This window comes from Panulirus ornatus, chromosome 43 (assembly GCF_036320965.1).
Source record: "Panulirus ornatus isolate Po-2019 chromosome 43, ASM3632096v1, whole genome shotgun sequence".
NCBI classification, from domain to species: domain Eukaryota; kingdom Metazoa; phylum Arthropoda; class Malacostraca; order Decapoda; family Palinuridae; genus Panulirus; species Panulirus ornatus.
In genome coordinates, this window is record NC_092266.1 from 11561570 (window position 1) to 11578876 (window position 17307).

A 17307-nucleotide genomic window follows, 5' to 3' on the forward strand; every position below is an offset into this window, starting at 1 on the left:
AAAGAGGTAGAGAACAACACATCATGATGATACATGGTGGAGGATGTACAGACCTGTCTCCTTTGGCACCTCCAAAGGGGCTTTAAAGTAAACCTTCACTTTCTCTCCTTCCCTTTGGATGCCGCTATGCCCCTCTAATGGCCTTTGGCGCCGCCAAAGGGGATTTAAATCAAACCCTCCGTCATACCTCCTCGTTCCTAGCTCTTCTGCTCCGTCAGGAGAGGAACCTCCCGCTGTTGCTGCGGCCCACACTTGGGCACACCTTACACAGACCTAGGAGTAGCAAAGCTAAACATGACATATATGAGACAGTGGAAACGAACAACTGAAATAGACATAAAGTCATCGTAGCATGTTTAGAATATCTTACCAAACCAGACAAGGAAACAACTCTCTCTCTCTCTCTCTCTCTCTCTCTCTCTCTCTCTCTCTCTCTCTCTCTCTCTCTCTCTCTCTCTCTCTCTCTCTCTCTCCTCTTTCAGGTAGTAGGTTGCAGGCAACCATCGACTAGGGAAGTACTACGGCCTGGTAGTCAGGAGTGTTGATAATGGCGTCTCAGTAAGCCAGGACTTGAGAGGCTGTCAGGTACGGAAAGGTATGTGGAAGTCACCACCGCGACTCTCTCCAGGCCTATCACTATGTACCTCCAACACGGTGAAGCATTCTGGTCACTCTTGGAATACCAGCACGTAACCACACTTAACAAGACAGTGGATGGTAGAGTCAGCAAAAACAGAAAAACAAAAAAACAAAAAACAAGCACACTAGAGATATTGAGCACCTTCACATCACAGAAGCTCTCCGGGACACCCAACCTGGTACACTACAAACTCCAGCAGTGATTTTCAGGAGGCTGAGAGACGTTTCCACTCCTTACAATGCTCCCCCGCAGAAGCAGCAGCTCAAACCTCTATTAAATGCGGAAAAGCGTACAAACTTTGCCAGCAGCAGGAGTCGAAGAAGCTTGACACCGCCATTTGTCGTACAAGGCCCACTTGTCCCACATCAAGAGTCATCGTCGCGTTTGGGTCGTGATCCACATCTACAAGCAACACGAGAAGAGAATAATAGTTCGATCTCCTGCGTTGGACCTTCCCGCAGGAGGCAACTACACAAGACTTGGGACTGATACACGTTTCGACGCTCCTGAACGTTACTCTCTCTCTCTCTCTCTCTCTCTCTCTCTCTCTCTCTCTCTCTCTCTCTCTCTCTCTCTCTCTCTCTCTCTCTCTCTCTCTCACCTCCCCACCCCATCTTCAGTCACACACGTGCTCTGTCGAGCAGTAGCATCATCATCCACTCACCTGACTGCCATCCTTATTCCATATCAACTCTTACCATGATATGGATGGAACGAGTCTACTCCTCACGCTTCCCTACGCCATTATGGAATGTACTACATATCTGAGGAGCGGAGTCTTGCTGTGGACCTGTTCATGGTTTGCTCTATCTCCTTTTGAGCCAGTTGGGTTACCTGCCTCCACTATTGTCCTGCTAATCGCTGTTTACCAGGCCACAGAAGTACGACCCAACAGGGTCTTTCAAGACACCAACAAAGAGCAATATACAATTTCTCTCTAATGACCAATACGTTAATAAAACTTTGACCAGATCTTTGAACGTGATACGTTTTGTAAGCGAAACTATCAGCTTGTCTATGACCGCCTCATCCTGTCTAGATGTAATGTTTCACCCACTGGTATTGATGATTCACAGCTTCGTCCCTCCTGGCTAGATGCAATGTTTCACCCACTGGTATTGATGATTCACAGCTTCGTCCCTCCACTCCGATGGGATCACTGCTGCCAGCCACAACGAGAGTGATGGAGTTCATGTAACAATTGTCCTCAAGGTAACTATACCCCACTCTCTACAGGTCCTGTAATTCAGGATGAAGCTCCGAGGTGTATCTGTAACATCAGAATGGCATAGTATCTCCGAGAATGTAGAGCTGCACGAGAGATTAAAGACACCTTCATCTTGAATCATCTGCCGGGGATGGAACGTTTGAGCTCGACCATGGCTCCTGGGTACTGGTCTTCAGTAACCCCATCGGGACAGACTACCGCAGTAACTTCTTTAACAGCCTGTACCTCCTCCCTCAACCCCATGGAAACTAGCCTAACACGTACATTCAAACATGCTAGTAGAATTCTGAATGACTCGCCAACACCAACCAAATCCCTGTGAAGACTGGGTCGACCTGCTCAATGACCTGCGTCGTAAGCACTCGACGCTGGTGTGGCGGAGTGTGAATTATTCGTCACATTTCTCATTACGGCAAAATACTTGGCGATGTTGAGAAGCAGCATGATCCACCCTCGGTCTCTGTATCTCCGGTTTCGAAACTACGAAGCCAAACGCTGCGATCCTTGGGCATGACGCGTCGGTACGACCCGTGAGCACGACGCTAGAGACCGATGACGCGACCTCAGGGTATGATGGTGAGGCCTTCGTACCCAAGGGTCGTACCGTCGTGCTCAAGGGGGCTTCGTGCCTTAGCTGGGAGGGTTTTGCCAAGGGGTGGCAGTGCATGAGGAGGGATGGATGACATAGGTGGGGTACACTAGTGACGGTGCAGGAGGAGAGGGTGACACAAGCGGGGTACTGCAATGACGGTGCGGGTTGTGGGTGGGTGAGGGCGACGGAGAGGGGAGGGCGGGATCGCTCGTCACCGGCGTAGAGAATGGTATGAGAGGAAGGCATAAGTGAGCTGTGTGGGGGAAAATGAGAATGAATGGAAAGTGACGAAAAGAAAGCATGAGTGGAGAAGGGAGAGGGCGTGAGGAGAGTGAGGGAGTGGTGGAAGTTGAGGTATGGGAGCGCAGCAGAGGACTTCACCTCTCTTGTCATGTAGGTGTTGTAGTGGAGACAGACACACGTGTGTGTGTGTGTGTCCAGCCTGCATTATAACACAGGCCAACAGTTGTGCTCCCAGTGTGCACTCTCTCTGGGCCCCAGCATCAAGATCGTAATGGATACTGTGGATATTTTCATTTCCTTCCCACTATTTCACAGCTGTTTTGAATTCTTTATTTATGGGGAGGTGGACGGGGGGAATACTGTAATGGAGAAGTTGCGCCAGTGACTGATCTTAGGTGTTTCTGTTATCGTTACAGAGAGAGAGCCTGAACCCCACAGAGCCAGTATACCTGCAGAAGGTGACGTGTCCTAAGGTGATCCCTCCTGCAGGAGATGCCTCCCTCTCTCTCAACTGTAACTAACACATCTTTTTTTTTCTCGTGTGTGTGTGTGTGTGTTTTGAGTACAATAGAAAGCCATTGTCCCGAGGATGTGTTGTACAGGGAGAGCGTTACAAGCACGAAGGAATTCTTCATACTTTAATTTTTTTTTTCTGCTTCAACAGACATGCTTTCACATCAGTAGACGTTCATTATATATTATTCCAGAGTGTTCGCATAGGACACGGGAACACTTGACGCCATCAGCCTTGCTTAAGACATACTCGGCTGTGCTTTCCTCACGTACAGGAGCCAACATGACCCGAGTCCTAGGCTACGTCTTGTTGATCAGTTCACTTTATATCTACGCCTACGTACAGTCCACACGTGCCTAGTGAGAGTGCTTGTGGTCATGGACATAGCCGTAACACCCGAGGAAAGTGTTGGTGAAGACCCTTCGATGGGGTGGATATAATAGCCTGACTTTGACAGCCTTAGGGTAGCTGGTTACGACTGAGGCCCAGACATCCAATGCATGACGACGACACAGCCGAGGTGGATGTTCTGCATACGAACAATGCAGGGCAAAAGTCCCGGGACAGGCGCTTCTCTTGCAAGCTGTACAGGACGAAACTGTCTCGACCGGAGGAGACAAGAGGGCGCGGTATAGCTGGGGACAGGCGCGTCATGGGATGTGGGAAGTGACGTGCGTCCCAGCATTATTCTCGGGGAAGTCATCAGCCTATCACGTGTGAGGGAAGCAACCTTTAGAAAGCCTAGTGTGCAGGCGGCTCCTCGCGTACGGATAGCTGGGGGAAAGTGACGAACGCTTGGCGGCGCATGGATAGGGAGACGCACCAGTGGTGACCTTGATATTGGAAATTCTTCCGCGAGTGTGTACCCTTAAGACCAGAGTCCACGAAAGTGACACGAGCTATTTCCTGGCGTACCACCGAACACTTAGTGTACTGTAGACGACCATGCGTGGACTGTAGGAGACTTCATTCAGACAGGTGGGTACAAGAGGGTAGCTGTAGAGGGAGGTCCTTGGTAGCTTGGGGGCAGTGCAGACTGGTTCTATAACCCGTTCCCCCCCACCTCCACCTCTACCCTCCCTCTCCCTACTTATTTCACCACCACATCAGCTGTTGTCTCCCCCCTCCCCTTACACAGGTATGCTCCTTCCTGCATTTTTCGTCTCTCATTGTTTCCTAAATAACCTGGAGGAAATGTAGTAAGTGGGTGTGAGAGATGATATCAGAGTTGAACAAAGAGCGGAATGATAAGTGAGGAGGAGCGAGAGTGTGGGGGGGCAGGAAGAAAAACTTGGCTCGGGGGATTAAAGGGGGATAGTCATGGACTCTGTGTATATAAAACTGTCCAGCACATGTACACACGCTGTGTGAGTGTTAAGTCTTCCACTCGCTCGCCCATGGCTTTCATCCGGCTCTGTCTTTGTCTCGGCGCTACAATGAATGCTGTACGCAGTGTCGCGTGGCGCTATGAAAAGTCCTCCGACAGCCCCTTTGTTTATTGCCTTATCGTTCCTATCTACCTGACGTAGTAAGTACTCGGAGTTTACGCCGTGTTCAGATGATACGTTATGGGTTTGGACATCAGAGCTTTGGACGCGACGAGAGCTTTAGGGGTGAGATTAGCTATGTCATAGCTCCACCAGAACGCGTGTGTCTTGCTTATGATTCTGTTTGATGTGTGACGCTATCAGAGGCATGTTGATTGTTTACCCCATGCTCATCCTGTGAGCGGTAGCACAAAAGGGTTACAGATGACACAGAGGGCCCTTTTCGGACCCGTTGGCCTGAGAGAAGCCCCACAAACCTGACGAAGTGGGTGCCTAAATTTAACAACTGGAGGGTTGCCAGGTCATCCAAGCTGCCTCAGCTACACGAAGAATGAATCAGTCTCAAAGAAACCTTGTATTACGGCAGTGATGAAGGCGGCAGAAGGCAGAAACGATGTGTCTTTAATAACACAAATATAACGTGTACGAAACGTTGTTGGAGACGAATTAAAGTCAAACAACAAAGTGCCCCTTGCAGCATGTTGTGGACGTCAGCGTCAGGGGTGGCCAGTGATCTGCTTTCACTGCTGAGCAGACACTGAGCGTTGTCAAGGACATCGAACACCAACACGACATGCTCCTCCACTAGTCGAAGTCGCGTGCGCTCCTCCACTAGTCGAAGTCGCGTGCGCTCCTCCACTAGTCGAAGTCGCGTGCGCTCCTCCACTAGTCGAAGTCGCGTGCGCTCCTCCACTAGTCGAAGTCGCGTGCGCTCCTCCACTAGTCGAAGTCGCGTGCGCTCCTCCACTAGTCGAAGTCGCGTGCGCTCCTCCACTAGTCGAAGTCGCGTGCGCTCCTCCACTAGTCGAAGTCGCGTGCGCTCCTCCACTAGTCGAAGTCGCGTGCGCTCCTCCACTAGTCGAAGTCGCGTGCGCTCCTCCACTAGTCGAAGTCGCGTGCGCTCCTCCACTAGTCGAAGTCGCGTGCGCTCCTCCACTAGTCGAAGTCGCGTGCGCTCCTCCACTAGTCGAAGTCGCGTGCGCTCCTCCACTAGTCGAAGTCGCGTGCGCTCCTCCACTAGTCGAAGTCGCGTGCGCTCCTCCACTAGTCGAAGTCGCGTGCGCTCCTCCACTAGTCGAAGTCGCGTGCGCTCCTCCACTAGTCGAAGTCGCGTGCGCTCCTCCACTAGTCGAAGTCGCGTGCGCTCCTCCACTAGTCGAAGTCGCGTGCGCTCCTCCACTAGTCGAAGTCGCGTGCGCTCCTCCACTAGTCGAAGTCGCGTGCGCTCCTCCACTAGTCGAAGTCGCGTGCGCTCCTCCACTAGTCGAAGTCGCGTGCGCTCCTCCACTAGTCGAAGTCGCGTGCGCTCCTCCACTAGTCGAAGTCGCGTGCGCTCCTCCACTAGTCGAAGTCGCGTGCGCTCCTCCACTAGTCGAAGTCGCGTGCGCTCCTCCACTAGTCGAAGTCGCGTGCGCTCCTCCACTAGTCGAAGTCGCGTGCGCTCCTCCACTAGTCGAAGTCGCGTGCGCTCCTCCACTAGTCGAAGTCGCGTGCGCTCCTCCACTAGTCGAAGTCGCGTGCGCTCCTCCACTAGTCGAAGTCGCGTGCGCTCCTCCACTAGTCGAAGTCGCGTGCGCTCCTCCACTAGTCGAAGTCGCGTGCGCTCCTCCACTAGTCGAAGTCGCGTGCGCTCCTCCACTAGTCGAAGTCGCGTGCGCTCCTCCACTAGTCGAAGTCGCGTGCGCTCCTCCACTAGTCGAAGTCGCGTGCGCTCCTCCACTAGTCGAAGTCGCGTGCGCTCCTCCACTAGTCGAAGTCGCGTGCGCTCCTCCACTAGTCGAAGTCGCGTGCGCTCCTCCACTAGTCGAAGTCGCGTGCGCTCCTCCACTAGTCGAAGTCGCGTGCGCTCCTCCACTAGTCGAAGTCGCGTGCGCTCCTCCACTAGTCGAAGTCGCGTGCGCTCCTCCACTAGTCGAAGTCGCGTGCGCTCCTCCACTAGTCGAAGTCGCGTGCGCTCCTCCACTAGTCGAAGTCGCGTGCGCTCCTCCACTAGTCGAAGTCGCGTGCGCTCCTCCACTAGTCGAAGTCGCGTGCGCTCCTCCACTAGTCGAAGTCGCGTGCGCTCCTCCACTAGTCGAAGTCGCGTGCGCTCCTCCACTAGTCGAAGTCGCGTGCGCTCCTCCACTAGTCGAAGTCGCGTGCGCTCCTCCACTAGTCGAAGTCGCGTGCGCTCCTCCACTAGTCGAAGTCGCGTGCGCTCCTCCACTAGTCGAAGTCGCGTGCGCTCCTCCACTAGTCGAAGTCGCGTGCGCTCCTCCACTAGTCGAAGTCGCGTGCGCTCCTCCACTAGTCGAAGTCGCGTGCGCTCCTCCACTAGTCGAAGTCGCGTGCGCTCCTCCACTAGTCGAAGTCGCGTGCGCTCCTCCACTAGTCGAAGTCGCGTGCGCTCCTCCACTAGTCGAAGTCGCGTGCGCTCCTCCACTAGTCGAAGTCGCGTGCGCTCCTCCACTAGTCGAAGTCGCGTGCGCTCCTCCACTAGTCGAAGTCGCGTGCGCTCCTCCACTAGTCGAAGTCGCGTGCGCTCCTCCACTAGTCGAAGTCGCGTGCGCTCCTCCACTAGTCGAAGTCGCGTGCGCTCCTCCACTAGTCGAAGTCGCGTGCGCTCCTCCACTAGTCGAAGTCGCGTGCGCTCCTCCACTAGTCGAAGTCGCGTGCGCTCCTCCACTAGTCGAAGTCGCGTGCGCTCCTCCACTAGTCGAAGTCGCGTGCGCTCCTCCACTAGTCGAAGTCGCGTGCGCTCCTCCACTAGTCGAAGTCGCGTGCGCTCCTCCACTAGTCGAAGTCGCGTGCGCTCCTCCACTAGTCGAAGTCGCGTGCGCTCCTCCACTAGTCGAAGTCGCGTGCGCTCCTCCACTAGTCGAAGTCGCGTGCGCTCCTCCACTAGTCGAAGTCGCGTGCGCTCCTCCACTAGTCGAAGTCGCGTGCGCTCCTCCACTAGTCGAAGTCGCGTGCGCTCCTCCACTAGTCGAAGTCGCGTGCGCTCCTCCACTAGTCGAAGTCGCGTGCGCTCCTCCACTAGTCGAAGTCGCGTGCGCTCCTCCACTAGTCGAAGTCGCGTGCGCTCCTCCACTAGTCGAAGTCGCGTGCGCTCCTCCACTAGTCGAAGTCGCGTGCGCTCCTCCACTAGTCGAAGTCGCGTGCGCTCCTCCACTAGTCGAAGTCGCGTGCGCTCCTCCACTAGTCGAAGTCGCGTGCGCTCCTCCACTAGTCGAAGTCGCGTGCGCTCCTCCACTAGTCGAAGTCGCGTGCGCTCCTCCACTAGTCGAAGTCGCGTGCGCTCCTCCACTAGTCGAAGTCGCGTGCGCTCCTCCACTAGTCGAAGTCGCGTGCGCTCCTCCACTAGTCGAAGTCGCGTGCGCTCCTCCACTAGTCGAAGTCGCGTGCGCTCCTCCACTAGTCGAAGTCGCGTGCGCTCCTCCACTAGTCGAAGTCGCGTGCGCTCCTCCACTAGTCGAAGTCGCGTGCGCTCCTCCACTAGTCGAAGTCGCGTGCGCTCCTCCACTAGTCGAAGTCGCGTGCGCTCCTCCACTAGTCGAAGTCGCGTGCGCTCCTCCACTAGTCGAAGTCGCGTGCGCTCCTCCACTAGTCGAAGTCGCGTGCGCTCCTCCACTAGTCGAAGTCGCGTGCGCTCCTCCACTAGTCGAAGTCGCGTGCGCTCCTCCACTAGTCGAAGTCGCGTGCGCTCCTCCACTAGTCGAAGTCGCGTGCGCTCCTCCACTAGTCGAAGTCGCGTGCGCTCCTCCACTAGTCGAAGTCGCGTGCGCTCCTCCACTAGTCGAAGTCGCGTGCGCTCCTCCACTAGTCGAAGTCGCGTGCGCTCCTCCACTAGTCGAAGTCGCGTGCGCTCCTCCACTAGTCGAAGTCGCGTGCGCTCCTCCACTAGTCGAAGTCGCGTGCGCTCCTCCACTAGTCGAAGTCGCGTGCGCTCCTCCACTAGTCGAAGTCGCGTGCGCTCCTCCACTAGTCGAAGTCGCGTGCGCTCCTCCACTAGTCGAAGTCGCGTGCGCTCCTCCACTAGTCGAAGTCGCGTGCGCTCCTCCACTAGTCGAAGTCGCGTGCGCTCCTCCACTAGTCGAAGTCGCGTGCGCTCCTCCACTAGTCGAAGTCGCGTGCGCTCCTCCACTAGTCGAAGTCGCGTGCGCTCCTCCACTAGTCGAAGTCGCGTGCGCTCCTCCACTAGTCGAAGTCGCGTGCGCTCCTCCACTAGTCGAAGTCGCGTGCGCTCCTCCACTAGTCGAAGTCGCGTGCGCTCCTCCACTAGTCGAAGTCGCGTGCGCTCCTCCACTAGTCGAAGTCGCGTGCGCTCCTCCACTAGTCGAAGTCGCGTGCGCTCCTCCACTAGTCGAAGTCGCGTGCGCTCCTCCACTAGTCGAAGTCGCGTGCGCTCCTCCACTAGTCGAAGTCGCGTGCGCTCCTCCACTAGTCGAAGTCGCGTGCGCTCCTCCACTAGTCGAAGTCGCGTGCGCTCCTCCACTAGTCGAAGTCGCGTGCGCTCCTCCACTAGTCGAAGTCGCGTGCGCTCCTCCACTAGTCGAAGTCGCGTGCGCTCCTCCACTAGTCGAAGTCGCGTGCGCTCCTCCACTAGTCGAAGTCGCGTGCGCTCCTCCACTAGTCGAAGTCGCGTGCGCTCCTCCACTAGTCGAAGTCGCGTGCGCTCCTCCACTAGTCGAAGTCGCGTGCGCTCCTCCACTAGTCGAAGTCGCGTGCGCTCCTCCACTAGTCGAAGTCGCGTGCGCTCCTCCACTAGTCGAAGTCGCGTGCGCTCCTCCACTAGTCGAAGTCGCGTGCGCTCCTCCACTAGTCGAAGTCGCGTGCGCTCCTCCACTAGTCGAAGTCGCGTGCGCTCCTCCACTAGTCGAAGTCGCGTGCGCTCCTCCACTAGTCGAAGTCGCGTGCGCTCCTCCACTAGTCGAAGTCGCGTGCGCTCCTCCACTAGTCGAAGTCGCGTGCGCTCCTCCACTAGTCGAAGTCGCGTGCGCTCCTCCACTAGTCGAAGTCGCGTGCGCTCCTCCACTAGTCGAAGTCGCGTGCGCTCCTCCACTAGTCGAAGTCGCGTGCGCTCCTCCACTAGTCGAAGTCGCGTGCGCTCCTCCACTAGTCGAAGTCGCGTGCGCTCCTCCACTAGTCGAAGTCGCGTGCGCTCCTCCACTAGTCGAAGTCGCGTGCGCTCCTCCACTAGTCGAAGTCGCGTGCGCTCCTCCACTAGTCGAAGTCGCGTGCGCTCCTCCACTAGTCGAAGTCGCGTGCGCTCCTCCACTAGTCGAAGTCGCGTGCGCTCCTCCACTAGTCGAAGTCGCGTGCGCTCCTCCACTAGTCGAAGTCGCGTGCGCTCCTCCACTAGTCGAAGTCGCGTGCGCTCCTCCACTAGTCGAAGTCGCGTGCGCTCCTCCACTAGTCGAAGTCGCGTGCGCTCCTCCACTAGTCGAAGTCGCGTGCGCTCCTCCACTAGTCGAAGTCGCGTGCGCTCCTCCACTAGTCGAAGTCGCGTGCGCTCCTCCACTAGTCGAAGTCGCGTGCGCTCCTCCACTAGTCGAAGTCGCGTGCGCTCCTCCACTAGTCGAAGTCGCGTGCGCTCCTCCACTAGTCGAAGTCGCGTGCGCTCCTCCACTAGTCGAAGTCGCGTGCGCTCCTCCACTAGTCGAAGTCGCGTGCGCTCCTCCACTAGTCGAAGTCGCGTGCGCTCCTCCACTAGTCGAAGTCGCGTGCGCTCCTCCACTAGTCGAAGTCGCGTGCGCTCCTCCACTAGTCGAAGTCGCGTGCGCTCCTCCACTAGTCGAAGTCGCGTGCGCTCCTCCACTAGTCGAAGTCGCGTGCGCTCCTCCACTAGTCGAAGTCGCGTGCGCTCCTCCACTAGTCGAAGTCGCGTGCGCTCCTCCACTAGTCGAAGTCGCGTGCGCTCCTCCACTAGTCGAAGTCGCGTGCGCTCCTCCACTAGTCGAAGTCGCGTGCGCTCCTCCACTAGTCGAAGTCGCGTGCGCTCCTCCACTAGTCGAAGTCGCGTGCGCTCCTCCACTAGTCGAAGTCGCGTGCGCTCCTCCACTAGTCGAAGTCGCGTGCGCTCCTCCACTAGTCGAAGTCGCGTGCGCTCCTCCACTAGTCGAAGTCGCGTGCGCTCCTCCACTAGTCGAAGTCGCGTGCGCTCCTCCACTAGTCGAAGTCGCGTGCGCTCCTCCACTAGTCGAAGTCGCGTGCGCTCCTCCACTAGTCGAAGTCGCGTGCGCTCCTCCACTAGTCGAAGTCGCGTGCGCTCCTCCACTAGTCGAAGTCGCGTGCGCTCCTCCACTAGTCGAAGTCGCGTGCGCTCCTCCACTAGTCGAAGTCGCGTGCGCTCCTCCACTAGTCGAAGTCGCGTGCGCTCCTCCACTAGTCGAAGTCGCGTGCGCTCCTCCACTAGTCGAAGTCGCGTGCGCTCCTCCACTAGTCGAAGTCGCGTGCGCTCCTCCACTAGTCGAAGTCGCGTGCGCTCCTCCACTAGTCGAAGTCGCGTGCGCTCCTCCACTAGTCGAAGTCGCGTGCGCTCCTCCACTAGTCGAAGTCGCGTGCGCTCCTCCACTAGTCGAAGTCGCGTGCGCTCCTCCACTAGTCGAAGTCGCGTGCGCTCCTCCACTAGTCGAAGTCGCGTGCGCTCCTCCACTAGTCGAAGTCGCGTGCGCTCCTCCACTAGTCGAAGTCGCGTGCGCTCCTCCACTAGTCGAAGTCGCGTGCGCTCCTCCACTAGTCGAAGTCGCGTGCGCTCCTCCACTAGTCGAAGTCGCGTGCGCTCCTCCACTAGTCGAAGTCGCGTGCGCTCCTCCACTAGTCGAAGTCGCGTGCGCTCCTCCACTAGTCGAAGTCGCGTGCGCTCCTCCACTAGTCGAAGTCGCGTGCGCTCCTCCACTAGTCGAAGTCGCGTGCGCTCCTCCACTAGTCGAAGTCGCGTGCGCTCCTCCACTAGTCGAAGTCGCGTGCGCTCCTCCACTAGTCGAAGTCGCGTGCGCTCCTCCACTAGTCGAAGTCGCGTGCGCTCCTCCACTAGTCGAAGTCGCGTGCGCTCCTCCACTAGTCGAAGTCGCGTGCGCTCCTCCACTAGTCGAAGTCGCGTGCGCTCCTCCACTAGTCGAAGTCGCGTGCGCTCCTCCACTAGTCGAAGTCGCGTGCGCTCCTCCACTAGTCGAAGTCGCGTGCGCTCCTCCACTAGTCGAAGTCGCGTGCGCTCCTCCACTAGTCGAAGTCGCGTGCGCTCCTCCACTAGTCGAAGTCGCGTGCGCTCCTCCACTAGTCGAAGTCGCGTGCGCTCCTCCACTAGTCGAAGTCGCGTGCGCTCCTCCACTAGTCGAAGTCGCGTGCGCTCCTCCACTAGTCGAAGTCGCGTGCGCTCCTCCACTAGTCGAAGTCGCGTGCGCTCCTCCACTAGTCGAAGTCGCGTGCGCTCCTCCACTAGTCGAAGTCGCGTGCGCTCCTCCACTAGTCGAAGTCGCGTGCGCTCCTCCACTAGTCGAAGTCGCGTGCGCTCCTCCACTAGTCGAAGTCGTGTGCGCTCCTCCACTAGTCGAAGTCGCGTGCGCTCCTCCACTAGTCGAAGTCGCGTGCGCTCCTCCACTAGTCGAAGTCGCGTGCGCTTCTCCACCAGTCGAAGTCACGTGCGCTTCTCCACTAGTAGAAGCCGCGTGCGCTCCTCCACTAGTCGAAGTCGTGTGCGCTCCTCCACTAGTCGAAGTCGCGTGCGCTCCTCCACTAGTCGAAGTCGCGTGCGCTCCTCCACTAGTCGAAGTCGCATGCGCTCCTCCACCAGTCGAAGTCGCGTACGCTCCTCCGTCAGTCAGAGCGGAGGCAGCCGTGTTTACAGAGAAGGCTTCGTGTGATGAGGAACGTCCCCGGGGAGACGGTAGCCAAGACACCGAGGCAGTGGCCACAGTTGCCCGACATTGTCTAAACACGTCACTTAGAGACATCGACTTAGCGTAGTTGGCGTTAGGCACTCAACTGGGGGATTCTGTCACCATGCCCAGAAGATAACTACATGTTTGCCAAGGAATGGAAGGAGGCAAGCACAGTGCTTGAGAGATGACGAATTGAGTTGTCTGAATTAATCCCGAAACAAACCTGTTGATACGTCAGCTTTGGTGTTACCAAACTTTAGATGTTAAATGGAAGAATATTTACTGAATATTTTGATAGCCATCAGAAACTCCGGTATTAGTGTGGTGAATATTAAAATGCCTACAGATAATTCAAAGAAAATAAGATACAAATTATCATTGTGACGAGGAGGCGCAGTTATGTCAGTCGTAGACTTGAAGCGAAGCATTTTTCAAGTCGGTTCTTAAACGTATCTAATTATTAGGCAAATCGTTCCATGTATTGACAATCCTGTTGAAGAAAAAGTAGTTTTCCTCATTCGCGGTAACACGTTTGCCCCCGAGTTGGCATCCATTACTACGAGTAAAATCAGACGAATCTAGACTTGAGTAACTTGATAGATCAAGATTATTGAAGCCTTTGATAATATTGGATCCTCGTATTTGATCATCTCTAAACCTTCTCTTTTCTAAGTTAGATAGATTCAAGAAGTTTAATCTTACCTCTTAGGATTTTTTTCTCAGTCTGTCTTTTTCAGGTAGGGTGGCCAAAGCTGAACACAACATTCAAGTTGTAGACGAACCAATGAATTGTAGAGTTAGTATGATTCCCATGTACTCAACTTCGAAGGCCCCACCTCTGAGCTGTAACTTCGAAGGCCCTACCTCTGAGCTGTAACTTCGAAGGCCCTACCTCTGGTTCAATAACTTTGTTCGTTCTTTTCCCTGCTTCTGTGCACTGCTTACTTGGTTTTACGTAACTAGAGATTATCACATCGAAGTCTTTATCATCATTTGCCTTTCGTAATTCCTCGTAATTCATATTGTAGCTTGCCTTTTCGTTTTTACGACGGATATTTAAAAATTATTTTAAAATTCATTTGCGACGTATGAGGAGGCCAGTCCATCAGTATGTCTATATCTGTCTGAAGCTGTAGACGTTCAAATTCATTTGCAGATTTATTTCTCAGCCTCGTATTGACCGCGAATTTTGCTATCTTGCAATTCAGGCCGTTGTCAGTATCATTAATACGTATGAGAAAACAAAAACCGGTCCCAAGACTAATCCTTGTGGAACTCTTCTTGTTACGTTTAACCATTCTGACACTTGACCATTAATCACAGCTCTTTATATTCGGCCAAATAACCAGTTTCCTATCTACTGAAGCACAACCCCACCAGTGGCAACTTGTGATACAGAACCGTATCAAAAGCTTTTTGAAAATTTAGATAGATAACATTCATTACTTTAGTCATGCATGTTGATTATATCATTCAACATATCAAGCAGTTTCGGAGTACATGAACGATTGCGTCGAAATGCATGCTGATAATCGTTCGTTAAGTGATAAACCTCTAAATGGTTTACTTTTCTATCTGGAATGATGGTTTCCATAAGTTTTCCAACTACAGACGTTCAGGTAAATGGACGATGATTTCTGGGTGGTTTCATACTACCATTCTTGAACATTGATGTTACATTAGCAAATTTCCATTCATCTTCAACTTTTCCCGTAGAAAATGAGGCATTGGAAAGGGCAGTCAAGGGCTTAGCTCTCTCATTTTTCGCCTCTTTCATTGTTATCGGATAAAACTTCTCAAGGCCAGCCGTTTTCTTTATTTTCGTTTCTGTTACTGCTGGAAGTATGAGTGTGGTTTCTAGGTCAATTTTGTTGATGAACGTTCCCCCTCTCTTACAAGTGAAACTAAGATTCGGGACATTGGTTGTCTTCGATCGTGAATTTGATATTTTTGCTTTGGCTTCGTTGTCTTGAACCAAGTTATCGTTTTCCATAATAAATGGACCTGTCGAATGGGTAATGATTCTCTTGCTTTTAACATAAGTATAAATGTTCTTCGGGTGTCTTTTTGCTATTTTCATATTCACGTTTACTTTGTCGTGTATCTCTCTTACTTTCCCTGCGCTGATTTACATAACTTGCTCTATTTTGGATATTGGATTCTCTAGAGTTTCATATGAGATGCTTTCTTAGACAACAGAATTTCTTTTATTTCACGTTCCAACTCCTTAGCTTCGTTTTAGAAATGACCGTCTACTGTGCAATGGCACGTACGTACATTCCCTCTCCTGCTTTAAAAGTTTTCTGAAACTTCTCCAAGTTACGTTCATGCCATTTTTCATTGGCCATATCATCTTAGGTTTGCCTGTGAAGAGCAATGCGAAGATAATCAAAAGTTGCACCGTTAGAATTGGGTATTTTTGTTTGCGAGTGTCACGTTGAGCAACATTACACGCTGTGTTGAAAGCGTACACAATAGTAAACTCTTCTGTCATAAAAAAAAAAGGAAAATTATTGAACAGAAGCGGTACACATGGACTTCAATCGCATGGAATAACTTTATTCGATGAAATAACTCAGATGAAATGCAGAATTTAAGATTTGACCTGACTGGACTATAATACAGTCCACCTGATCACGTATGGACTAGCACCTCTCTCTCGGGAGAGGATATATAGATACAGTAGATAAACAGGTCTGGGCATTTCCGCAGACCGCTGACTTCCCAGCTACTGCTCACTGGCTGAGCATGGGAGGCACGATGGATGCACACCGGGGTGACCGGTGCGATTCAAGTTTTCAAAAACACACACCAGCTAACATGTTAATGTGTGTGTGGCAGAATATTGTGGATTTCAACGGCTTTCAAGGACACTTCTTGCATCTTGGAGCACAGTGGCGCCTGTCTTTACGTAAGATGGCCTGACCTTTGACCCGTCCTTTAGAGGTCAGGTCAAAGACCACAATGATATACACGGGAAAGTCCTCCTCTCGGGTCGTACAGTCGTGCTCAAGTGGATGATGGCATGCCATAGATTATACTGAAAATAGCGACACTTACACGCTAATTGCACCTTGCCTCACATGCTGGTGTTCACGGATAAGAGTCACTGGAGACACGCCATGTCATGCGCATCACCACCACACACCCGGGTGGCACAAGGACTTGAGAAGCCGTACCGAAGACATTAAATTGCATTTATTAGAAAGTATCTGTGTCACATGAATCCACACTTTCATGGTGAATGTGAAAGTTGTAAATGTTTCAGGCCGTGTGTAGTGACGCAACAGAAAGCCGTGTTCACGTGTCTTTCCGTGTTTAAAGGCTCCTTTTTTATATTGTACATTTTTAAACAATGGTGCGTCTAGCGTTTAAGCTGTGGTCACTGCAGATTTCTTTGTGTGTGTGTGTGTGTGTGTGTGTGTGTGATCTCAGCCAAAAGCCTCCCTGATCACATTCCATGATTTGTATTAATCTCAGCCCGTGAGTTTACCGATCTCAGTCCCCCCCTTTTTTTTTAATGATCTCAGCTGCTGGTGTGTGAGAGAGGCCAAGTAGAGGGACATCAGTTGGTTAGATTAACGACCGCTTCATTGCAGAAAGTATGGCCGACAGTTTGAAGATAAGTAACCATGAATATAAGTTGTATATATATATATATATATATATATATATATATATATATATATATATATATATATATATATATATATATATATATATATATATATATAATATATATATATATATATATATATATATATATATATATATATATATATATATATATCCCTGCAAAAGTCGTCCAAATGCCTCTTTCTTCTCGTTTCCACGAATAATCTTACTTCTTCATCCTACCACTCACTACCCTTTCTAATTTGCCCACCTCCCACGCTTCTTATGCCACAAGCAACTTTTGCGCAAGCCATCACTGCTTCCCTAAATACATCCCATTCCTCCCCCACTCCCCTTACTTCCGTTGTTCTCACCTTTTTCCATTCTGTACTCAGTCTCTCCTGGTACTTCCTCACACAAGTCTCCTTCCCAAGCTCACTTACCCTCACTACTCTCTACACTCCAACATTCTCTCTTCATATAAGAAAACCTCTACAAATCTTCACCTTCGCCTCCACAAGATAATGATCAGACATCCCTCCAGTTGCACCTCTCAGCACAATAACATCCAAAAGTCTCTCTTTCGCGCGCCTATCAATTAACACGTAATCCAATAACGCTCTCTGGCCATCTCTCCTACTCACATACGTATACTTATTTATATCTCTCTTTTTAAACCAGGTATTCCCAATCACCAGTCCTTTTTCAGCACATAAATCTACAAGCTCTTCACCATTTCCATTTACAATGCTGAACACCTCATGTACACCAATTATTCCCTCAACTGCCACATTACTCACCTTTGCATTCAAGTCACCCATCACTATAACCCGGTCTCGTGCATCAAAAGTACTAACACACTCACTCAGCTGCTCCCAAAACACTTACCTCTCACGATCTTTCTTCTCATGCCCAGGTGCATATGCACCAATAATCACCCATCTCTCTCCATCCACTTTCAGTTTTACCCTTATCAATCTAGACGAAAGAATGGCCCAACCAACCCACATACACATGTATATAGGTACGCGTCCACACACGCGCATATACATACCTATACATTTCAACG

At 52.7% G+C, this 17307-nt stretch overlaps 1 protein-coding gene across 6 annotated transcripts in view; it reads left to right on the forward strand.

The window, feature by feature from the left end:
- LOC139762316 (organic cation transporter protein-like) overlaps positions 1-17307 on the forward strand; it is a 346799-nt gene that overhangs the window by 189501 nt on the left and 139991 nt on the right. The window contains exon 1 of one of the 6 annotated variants that reach the window (XM_071686957.1): positions 3194-3216. The exons of the other annotated variants lie outside the window; for them this stretch is intronic. The gene's annotated coding sequence lies outside the window, so the exon portion shown is untranslated. Of the gene's footprint in view, positions 1-3193; positions 3217-17307 lie in introns of those variants that run through there. 6 annotated transcript variants of the gene reach the window in all.